Genomic DNA, 11985 nt, shown 5'->3' on the forward strand with positions numbered 1-11985 from the left:
GTTTATTCTTTAGTTTTCTATGTTGTGTCATGTATACTATTGTTTTTCTGTTTGTCTTTTTCATTTTTAGCCATGGCGTTGTCAGTTTGTTTTAGATTTATGAGTTTGACTGTCCCTTTGGTATCTTTCGTCCCTCTTTTGAAAATGTTCATCACATTTTTCTCAGGAACTACAATATAAGGATTTCTGAAATTTGATTCAGGGTTTATATAAGTTAGTTATAGTGTGTGATACATTTTCAAGTTCAGCATTCAACAACTCCCTGTTTAACGAAACGTTACGGCGGGGTATCGTCATTGAACAGTAGCTAGACAAGTACAGTTGAATGACTAATTTCACTAAAAGTAATTAAACCATAACACAAATCCACTGTTGGTCACCATTCATGTAGCAAAATTCAAATCAATATTTCCATATGTATAACTAAAAATTCAGTTTTAAAATGTAAATGACAAATATTGGTACAACGTTATGCTCCAGTCAAACAACTTGCAATCAAAGTTGTATTTATAAAAAAAAAATAAAAAAACTGAAGGTATTAATTTTTTTAAAGAGTTTCTATCTGTCATATGTCTGTTGTCCTTGGTTTTTTATACGAACGCAAAAATTGAAAATTTTTTGGTCGTATATTGGTATCACGTTGGCGTCGTCGTCGTCCGTCGTAGGCGTCTGAAGACTTTTGGTTTTCGCACTATAACTTTAGTATAAGTGAAAAGAAATCTATGAAATTTTAACACAAGGTTTATGACCATAAAAGGAAGGTTGGGATTGATTTTGGGAGTTTTCGTTTCAACAGTTTAGGAATTAGGGGCCATAAAAGTGCATTTTTCGTGGTTTTCGCACCATAACTTAAGTATAAATAAACAGAAATCTATGAAATTTAAACACAAGGTTTATGACCATAAAAGGAAGGTTGGGATTGATTTTGGAAGTTTTTGTCCCAAGCATTATTCTTGGTTTTCGCACAATAACTTTAGTATAAGTAAAGAGAAATCAATGAAATTTAAACACAAGGTATACGAACACAAAAGGAAAGTTGGGATTGATTTTGGGAGTTGAGGTTCCAACAGTTTACGAATTAGGGGCCAAAATGAGCATTTTTCGTGGTTTTCGCACCATAACTTAGTATAAATAAACAGAAATCTATGAAATTTAAACACAAGGTTTATGACCATAAAAGGAAGGTTGGGGTTGATTTTGGAAGTTTTTGTCCCAACAGTTTAAGAATAAGGGGCCCAAAGGGTCCAAAATTAAACTGTTTGAATTCATCAAAAATTGAATAATTGGGGTTCTTTGATATGCCGAATCTAACTGTGTATGTAGATTCTGAATTTTTGGTCCCATTTTCAAATTGGCCTACATTAAGGTCCAAAGGGTCCAAAACTGAGTTTGATTTTAACAAAAATTTAAATCTTGGGGTTCTTTAATTTACTGAATCTAAATTGTACTTAGATTTTTGATTATTGGCCCAGTTTTCAAGTTGGTTCAAATTGGGGTCCAAAATGAAACTTTGTTTGAATTCAACAGAAATTGAATTCTTGGGTTTTTTAATATGCTGAATCTAAACATGTACTTAGATTTTTTATTATGGGCCCAGTTTTCAAGTTGGTCCAAATCGTTGTCCAAAATTAAACTTTGTTTGATTTCAACAAAAATTGAATCCTTGGGGTTCTTTGATATGCTGAATCTAAACATGTACTTATAATTTTTATTACAGGCCCAGTTTTCAAGTTGGTCCAAATCGTGGTCCAAAATTAAACTTTGTTTGATATCAACAAAAATTTAATCCTTGGGGTTCTTTGATATGCTGAATCTAAACCTGTATTTAGATGTTTGATTATAGGCCCAGTTTTCAAGTTGGTCCAAATTGCAGTCCAAAATTAAACTTTGTTTGATTTCAACAAAAATTGTATATATGGGGTTCTTTGATATATGCTTAATCTAACCATGTGTTTAGATTTTTGATGTTTGGGCCCGGTTATCAGATTGGTCCACATCAGACTTGGGGTCAATTACATTGGTATGTAATTAATTAAATTACACATTACATTGCAAAAATGATCAATTACACCAATTACACACTACACTGTTTTTGAAATGTAATTAATTAAATTACAATTACTTTACTAAAGTAATTAATTAAATTACACATTACATTTCGTCATGGTATTTTTTAACAATATTATACATGTATAAATAATGTATGTGTAAAATAATCATGTAATAAAATTGAGAATGGAAATGGGGAATGTGTCAAAGAGACAACAACCCGACCAAATAAAAAAACAACAGCAGAGGGTCACCAACAGGTCTTCAATGTAGCGAGAAATTCCCGCACCCGGAGGCGTCCTTCAGCTGGCCCCTAAGCAAATATATACTAGTCCAGTGATGTAAGCATAGTTTAAGCGTTGCATTTGATAATCATTAGCCATTTTAAAGGTTTGTCATTTAGTCTGAATCTCTCTGGTTTGACCACTTTGACATCAATTCTAAATAGCTTTTCGACAGGAGCTAATGTGGTAGATATTGCTTGATCAGAACATGGAAGTTCTATGATCAAAATGATCAAAAGATCATCATATTGAAAGGAGGGGAAATTGGTTCCTATTAACTTGCAATTACATGATCATCAAGGGGTATTTTAACATCTCAGAAATGAAGTCATTAAAATTAAACATAATATAAATAAAGATATTATACATAAATCATAAATATGTGTTTTTACATTAAAAATATCAAAAGGTGTGCTTGTCACAATATTGAAAATATTTTTTAGTACAAATAATGTATGTATAATGTCTGAATATTAGCAATATTTTGCTAATTAGATAAAAATACATGTAACAGTGGCATTGCCCCTTGACATTTTAATCTGATTAATTGCTGTTTGTTTTTACAGTGGTTAATTTTTATTTCTATACTTCTTTTGTGTATACTAATTTGACAAGATGATTGTGTACAGTGATTTTAAATTCTAAATGAACTGTCTAAGAAATATTTTTTCACAGTGACACTTTTTTGGGGTTTTTGTTTAACAAGGTGATTAATTACTTATCAATCTATTTAGTTAAAAGATCTTTATTAAAAACTGAACACTAATATATGATTCTCACATTTTTTTACTAATTATTATTAAAAAAAAACCCATCTGTAGGTCAAATAAATATTAATATACATTGTAACTTCAGTATAAATTATAGACTTCATATATTAAAAAAGTATGTAATGTCAATATTTGAAAAACAAGTATTATTTTACAATTTATATTATTAAACACAAATCCTTATCTTTAACACCATAAAAGTATATGTAATTGAAATGTAATTCAAAAGTAATTGAGCATTACATGCTTTTTTCAATGTAATTAATTAAATTACCATTACATGTAATTAAAAAAATGCTCAATTACACATTACATTCAATTACATGGAAAATTGTAATGCATTACACTTAATTACCATTACATTTTCAATTACCCCATCCCTGGTCCACATTGAGGTCTAAAGGGTCCAAAATTGAACTTTATTTGATTTCATCAAAAATTGAATTCTTGTGGTTCTTTGATATGCTGAATCTAACCATGTATTTAGATTTTGGATATTAGACCATAATAGGTAATGTCCAATTTAAAATTTAAAGTTTTTAAGTTTACGTTCTTAGACCACATTCATTATGTGTCAGAAACCTGTGTTGTGTCAACTATTTAATCACAATCCAAATTCAGAGCTGTATCAAGCTTGAATGTTGTGTCCATACTTGCCCTAATGTTCAGGGTTCGAACTCTGCGGTGGTCTAAAGCTGCGCCCTGAGGAGCATCTGGTTTTTATTTGACCTTGACCCTATTTTCATTTATAATGTTAGATTATGTGATACTTGTAGTTTAGCTTCATGAACTATCAATATAAAATAAATTATGATCATTAAAGCAGGCGAGACATTTTGCACTCCAGTTATATAATCTGCGGAAACTCGTTGTTATTTTGGTAGATATGACTCCATGTTTTGAAAGGTCATTGTTAGGGTTTTATCTATATAGTCCCTAGTCTTCCGATTCTTTCATTAACTTTGGGCAATCGATATTCCAGTAATTATCCGGAACCATTTGTTTTTCAATTTGAGTCCTGGACAAAGCTCTTTTTAGCAACTATATGAAGCATATACATTTCTTGACATTTCTCCATTCACATTTCCTACTATAGTAATACCTATTCATTAAATAAGATCAGATTTTTCGGTTCCTACAATGACTGTCATATTCAGGTCTGACTAAGTTATATGGATTGTTATAACATTAATAAGTATTTCGATTTGTACGAACTATTCAATTCTGCTCGCAAACCTTTTTTTGCACTGAATAGATTTATGCAACATCCTTTTAAAACCAATAACATGAATCTAGCATTTTCGTTGGATTTTTAGAGTGATCTTCTTTATCTCCGTCTATATTTTCCATTGTGACATATCACCGACATTTAAGTCATGTGAAATGAGTGACTGGTGAAAAATAATGTTCATTCAATTCTTGAAGCAATTCATGTATATATATTAAACTTAGTCTTCTGTGCACGATTTTATCATTTTTTACGCAAATATATCGTATAATCGTCAATTTTTTTTCTATCTGTCTGTTAAGATTTAACAAATGTGGCTACTCATTAAATGCCGTGTTTTGAAGCCGAAATTTGCCGATTGTCACCTTATAGTAAATAATCAACAAAAAGCATGGGTATTTAGCACGTGTTTAACATATACAATCAGGTCATTGTTTATTTTAATGACAGATTCATGCGTATTGCTATCACCGAATTTTTACGAGGAGGGTCACGCTTAGGTCACTATGCATACGGAAAATATGTCGGCGAATTGCTTCCTGGCAGCAAGCAATTAATAATAAGTAAACTTATTCTAAATGTGGACAAATTAAAGAATTTTCCTCAGAAAAAAAGTATATGTACATAAGTTGTATAATGCAAACTATCCATTTAGTTTTAAAAAACATATGCATATTTTTTTTTAATTTGAGGTTTCATATGACTTTAAGTTACAATGAGCAACATGACGGATGTTAACTAGTAGAGTAGTATCTGCCTACCCTTCCCGAGACCCTGAGTACACCTTAGTTTTTAATCGGGATCGTTTTGCTCATACTGAAGTTTTCTATGTATACTTAGTGCGTGTTGACTTTTCATCTTTTTTTAATGATTTTTTGCCATTGCTTTGTCAGTTTATCTTTTGACTTATGAGCTTTGAATGTCCCCTTGGTATCTTCGGCCTCTATTTATTTTTCTATAACTTATGGGTTTTGAACACTACACTAAAATGTTTTGTCATCTTCCTTGTTGGACACTCACTTTTGATATGATATTGTTATCATATGATTCTGTATATCTTGACTCCAATATTGTTTGGGTATTTTTTACAACATTGCGTTAAAGGACAAACAAACGAAAACCTAATGAAAACAACCCATTGGAGCTGGCATATTAGTAACTGCTAGTAATCCTTTGCTAATTATGTTCCATTGTCATTTTGCTTAGTTTCTTTTGTTACCTATTCTGACATCGGACTCTGGCTTCATTTAAACTGAGTTTTACTGTGTGCATTTTTATGTGTTACTTTATTCTACATTGACAAAAGGTATAGGGTGGAAGGGGGGGATCTCACAAATTATGTTTAACCCGGGCGCATTTTTGCGCCTGTCCAAAGTCCGGAGCATCTGGCCTTTGTTAGTCTTCGGTTTTTTTGTCGAGCCTGCAACTTTAGTCGCAGAAAGCTCGACATGGGGAGAGTGATCCGGCGGCGGCGTTAGCTAACTTCTTAAAAGCTTTATATTTTAAACGGTGGTAAACCTGGAGGCTTCATACTGTGTATGTAGATGCCTTAAGTTTCCGTCTGTCATATGACTATTAATATTGTTCTTTTGAGCTCATTTGCCTTTTTGAGCATCGTTGTAAATATAAAGGAATTTGATGAGACTGATGTAAAGGTAAGAGGTTTATCGCTGTAAAACTAGGTTCTATCCACCATTTTCTACATTTTGAAAATGCCTGTACCAAGCCAGAAATATGACAGTTGTTGTCCATTCGTTTGATGTGTTTTGTCATTCGATTTTGTCATATGATTAGGGGACTTTCCGATTGAATTTTCCTCGGAGTTCAGTATTTTTGTGATTTTACTTTTTTCATGGCTCGTTGACTACTTGAAAAACAGTTAAGATTTTTTGTAATGTATATTCTCTCTTATTATGAGTAATAGGAAAACTATATTTGGTATGTGCGTACCTTGCAAGGTCTTTATGCCTGTCAGACAGTTCTCACTTGACCTCGACCTCATTTCATGGATCAGTGAACTAGGTTAAGTTTTGATGGTGGTGGAGTCCATATCTCAGAAACTATTAGCAATAGGACTAGTATATTTGGTGTATGGAAGGATTGTAATATGTACATGTCCAACTGGCAGGTGTCATCTGACCTTGACATCATTTTCATGGTTCAGTGGTCATAGTTAAGTTTTTGTAATTTGTTCTGATTTTCTTATACTGTATGGAATATGTCTACTATATTTGATGTGTGGATTGGTGGTAAGGTGTACATGTCCAACTGGCAGGTGTCATCTGACCTTGACCTCATTTTCATGGTTCAGTGGTCAAAAATAAGTTTTGAGTTTTGGTCTTTTTTATAATACGGTATGCAATAGGTCTACTATATTCGGTGTATGCATGGACAAATTTTATGATGCACCTTCCAGATGCAGGTTTTATTTGACCTTGACCTCATTTTCACGATTCATTGCTCAGTGTAGAGTTTTTGTGTTTTTGTCTGTTTATCTTAAGCAATAGGTCAACTATATCTGTTGTATGGAAGGATTGTAAGCTGTACATGTCTGCTTTGTATGGTTTATTTGACTTTGATCTAATTTCAATGATTCATTGGTCAATGTTTAGTTTTTCTTTGTTGTGTCTGTTTCTTAGAAACTACTAGAACACACATTGGACCTCGTTATTTTAGTATTATAGATAAGCAAAAGGTCATTTGTATTTAGTGTATTGAATGATATCTCCTTTGGTAATAATACATTTTCCTTGGATCATGTTAAGTTTATGTAATAGATGTAGTAAAGCTTTATATTTAGGACTATCAACATAATACAGCAATGGTTAGTAAAGAAGGAAAGACATTTCAGGGTGTGCACTCTTGTTAATTTTTAGTTCATTTCTTTGTTTTGGAGTTAAGTGTGACGTACACTTTCACTGAACTAGTACACAATTTATTTAGGGGCAACCTCCAGGGTGCGGGATTTTCTCGCTGCGTTGAAGACTCAATCTTGTCAATAAAATTGAACTGTTAAACTGTCATAGAAGTGTGATGTTTAGCTAGCAATAAAACAGTTATAACCTATCGTGTTCTTTGAAAAATAGCTGTACCAAGTCAAGAATAAAACAGTGGTTGAAAAATTCTAATATTTGATTTTGTCAACTGTTATGGAATTCGTCTTTTTAAAACTAACTCGGAGTTCGTTATTTCTGTGACACTTTTTTGTCTATGGCTTAAAGGGAGGTTTCAGGAAAATAATGATTCAAAGATTAGAAATAAATAAAGGATGAATATATTTTGTTTCATTGTCATATATATATTTGTCTGTACATTATACAATCGCATAATAAAACAATGCAGATTAACACAATTGAGTTTGCTTAAGTGACACATTTTTTAACAAGAAAATTAACATTCATATGATTACATCATTAACTTAAATTTGTTATTTGAACACTGACAAATGACTTAAGTATTATTTACAAAAACATATGAATTTATGTAAATAGAAAATATGTTTTCTATTATAGTAATATTTTTTGAGACGATACCAATAAGAGAGATATCTTAAATGACTACATTTAAATTCGGGGAAAAAGCAAATTAAAATTTTACTGATAGATTTTTACTTTCATGATTATTTTGTTCAGTGTTATGATTCATATAGCATGATATTAAAATGTTACATCCCAAGTGCTTTTCTGGATTAACTTTCAATAATAAAAAATACGTATATCACAAACAGTCTTTGTCTCGTCATAATAACAACTCAACGTAAACCAGACTTGCATTACATCTATAATAATATACAATAACCACAAAGAAGCATTTTAAACTCATAATAATACATAAAGCTGACACTAGAAATATTTGCTATACACAAAAATGTACAATTGTATTAAAAAGCAAGATTTACAATACATATATTTTACTTTTGGTGAAAAAAACCTCCCGGTCTTAAATCCAAATACAACATATTGCAGAAAAATTCACATTAATTAGGGAAAGCTACTTTAAAATTGCTAATGATCTGTGAAAAGTTAAGAATGGTATATTCATATGAGTCGGGAAACCTGTAAATTGATATTTTTTATAAAATCTGAACATTTAAAAGAATTACTATAAATAAGATAGAAAAATTAACAAAAAAGTATATGTTAAAGTATGGTTTCTATTAATCTTCTGTTCTTTCCAAAAAAAATACAATGATGAGTAGGAGCTCTATTAATTTAAAGGAGAAATTAAAAAAAAATATATACACAATGGATTATGCCGACAGATCATAATTGTTTTAGCGGGGAGGGTAATTTTGAATTAAGAAAAAAAGGGGGAGGTGAATACATGGACTGCCGAGTAGCTATTTACATTTCGTAAATAAATATTAAACTGTTGTTATATTCAAATGGGTTATACATGTATATAACTAAATAAACACTGTTTCGGTAGCCACAGATGATTAAAACATATCTTCTGATATTTACACTTAAGAAACATTACATTTATTAAAATATGTTTATATATGAGTTAAAAGTTAGTCAACATCACAAACATATGTCAGTTCATGTATCAACACATTAACAATTTTTAATCAAGAAGTTGTATTGTATTTATTTGTCTGTATAAAGACAAAATCAGAAAGATATCTAACAAAAATCAACATAATATATTTCTTTATACACTTAGTGACCATCATCAAACTTAAGCATGTTAAGGATACATTGTAATATCTATTAAAACACACACACACACATTTACATTCATTTAATGTTTCATTGATTAATTGACTGATTGGTGATTGCTTTACGCCGAATTATCACTTAAAGACTATATAGCAGCGATAATTGTTATTTCATAAAAAATATTTATTTTTACCAATATAAACACAATCGCATCATATGTTTTTATGTACAAAAACCTTGATAGCCATCAAACAGAAGACTACATCGGCCATTAACATCTATTACAATTTTTATCAATGAATACACAGAGCTATAGTGATTAGTTTGTACAAATTCTCAAATGTGTTAAAAATTACCAATTGCTTAAACGAGTCAAATTTTAGATATATTAGCATTTTTTTAATTCTAAAATTGGTTTTTATATCTTAACTTATGTCATGTTAGATAAAATAAAGTACATGACTTTTGTAAACATCGACAAAAACATTACACTTTCTGTATCAAACAATGCACAGAATTTTACTACACACATTCATATTATAAATCAAATCTTAGAACACTATTACTAGTCAGATAAAAATTTCTCTAACTACTCATATTTACACATTTAATGAAGTATGACTTACATATAGGGTCACTCCATGCTATAGAGCCGTTTACTTTAAGGGTTCATTCTAGTTTTTATTAGTTTTCATTCGGGGGTGGGGGTGTTTACGGTCAAGCTGAAATAATGATAATCTAAAATGAATTTCGTTTAAAATTTAAAAAAGTAAAAAGTTGCATTGAGGACCAAAATACCAAATAGATTGTGCCAAATACGGTTAAGGTAATATATTCCTGGGATAAGAAAATCCTTAGTTTTTTCTAAAAATTCAAATTTTTGAAACAGGAAATTTAAAAAAAAATAGTATATCATTGATATTCATATCAACACCGAAGTGCATACTACTTGGCTGGTGATACCCTCGGGGATGAAACGTTCACCAGCAGTAGTATCGACCCAGTGGTGTAAATAGGTATCAAAGGTACTAAGATTTAATACGTAACCTCGTTAGTCTCATGTTGCCAATTTTAGATATCATGTTGGTACCTAGCCCTGGTCACAACCAACTCACGACACATCTATGCAGCGCCACGACATGCAATTTGGTCAAGTCGGAGGTCATGTGTGATCGTCTTACGACAGCCGCACGACAGTCACACGATATTTTCAGCAGCATGGCGCTGTCGTGTGTCATGGGACGAAAATTGAACATGCACCTTTTTTGTCGTGTATTTATTTTATCTGTCTTGTGGCTGTCGTGAGAGTGTCTTTCCACACTCGTGGCACTGCCGTGCAATAAACACATTGTCGTGGGTACCAACATAAACCATTTAAACAAAAACAAACAATCGTACGACAGTCGCTTGACTGCCGTTCAACAATCTCACGACTGCCGCTAGTCACTCGTAATACAGTCGCACGATTGTCTCAAGATTACCAAATTTCGTACGATGCTCGCACAAAATGGATTGTTTGTCGTACAACAGTGGTAAGTTCGTCGGACAACATATTATTGTTTTATTTAGAAAAATATAATTCGGCGGGAATGTCCATAGACTACTCCCCGTCCCCCGTCACAGTGACGACATTATTAGCAGGGTCGTTCGTCTCCATCAGTTTCAACTTATACGAAAAACGTCGTTTATTTTGACCGAAGTTATAATGACACTGGACAATATTGAAAGCAAATAGCAAACGACGCAATAAATCGCGGGCCTTCTTTATATACTAGCAGTTCGTAGTTAAACGCGCGAGTGACCCATGACTGTTGTGCGACAGTCGTATGACAGTAGCATCCCATGATATGAAAACCTGAAAAAAAGCCCAAAATAACTCACGATTTTCGTACGACTGTCGCACGACTTTCGCACGACTCACTTGCGACAAACCTACGACAGTACAATTACAATTTTTATTTCTGTTCTGTACCCACCGTGGAAACCATCGTGGACATGTCGTAGCTGATGTGAGCACTCGAAATATTTGTTTGACACTTTTCCATCAGTGTCACGACAACTATTTTATAGATCGTACGATCTGTTGTGACCGGGGCTTTATTACTTTTAGGTTTTCCCGAGTTACGTTTTGTTTTTCTCCATTGTATCTAAAAGATATTCGTTAATCTCTGTCCACCTTAATCATCTGGTGTTGATTCCAGAACGTAATGATTTTCTCTATCTACTGATGATGTCCGATCTTCACTAGTCACATCTTTACTATGCATTTTTTTTTTGTACTGAGTTGCATCTACTATATCACTTGCTCATTCTGTGTTTATATCAGACCTTTAATTTTTTTTATTTCATTTTTGGATCTTCTGATGATGTCAAATATTCAATTGCAATTTCTATTACGTTTTTTTGTTGTTACCTTTTGTTGATTTACTTTTTATCAATATTAGGTATATAGTTATCACCTTTCGGCTATTGGTTAATCCAATTATGATCTAAATTCGTCTATTAATACTTTGTTAGTTTTTCTCCATTTTAGATGATCTTCGATTGCCACTTTCTTATAGATTTTGAATTGATCATGCCATCAAATATTCTGTTGATACTTTGCTACTTTTATTCTTTCTCCAATTGATTGTATGAGATATCCACTTTTTTATTTCTTATTTTTTTTCTCATTTGGTGTTGATCATCATTGTTCCTGCTCAAATCAATCGCTCTGTTGAAAATCAATGATTAACTTTTTTTCACCAGGAACATTATGTATTCAAAATATAGGAAACAAATAAAATTCATATACAGAAATAATTAAAAACTGAACAGTACTTAATTTTCATAGAAGTCAACCGATTTTTTTTTGGCATTGTCATCTTCAATTCCTTAGAATTTTTTTTTATTTACTAGTAAACTGATAATGCCATGACACAAATTTCAAGCTGCTATGTTCATAATCTAGTACTAGTGCAAAATTGCCAAATGTACTTTATGGCTGAATGAAA

This window comes from Mytilus edulis, chromosome 14, assembly GCF_963676685.1.
Source record: "Mytilus edulis chromosome 14, xbMytEdul2.2, whole genome shotgun sequence".
In the NCBI taxonomy this organism is placed as follows: Eukaryota; Metazoa; Mollusca; class Bivalvia; order Mytilida; family Mytilidae; genus Mytilus; species Mytilus edulis.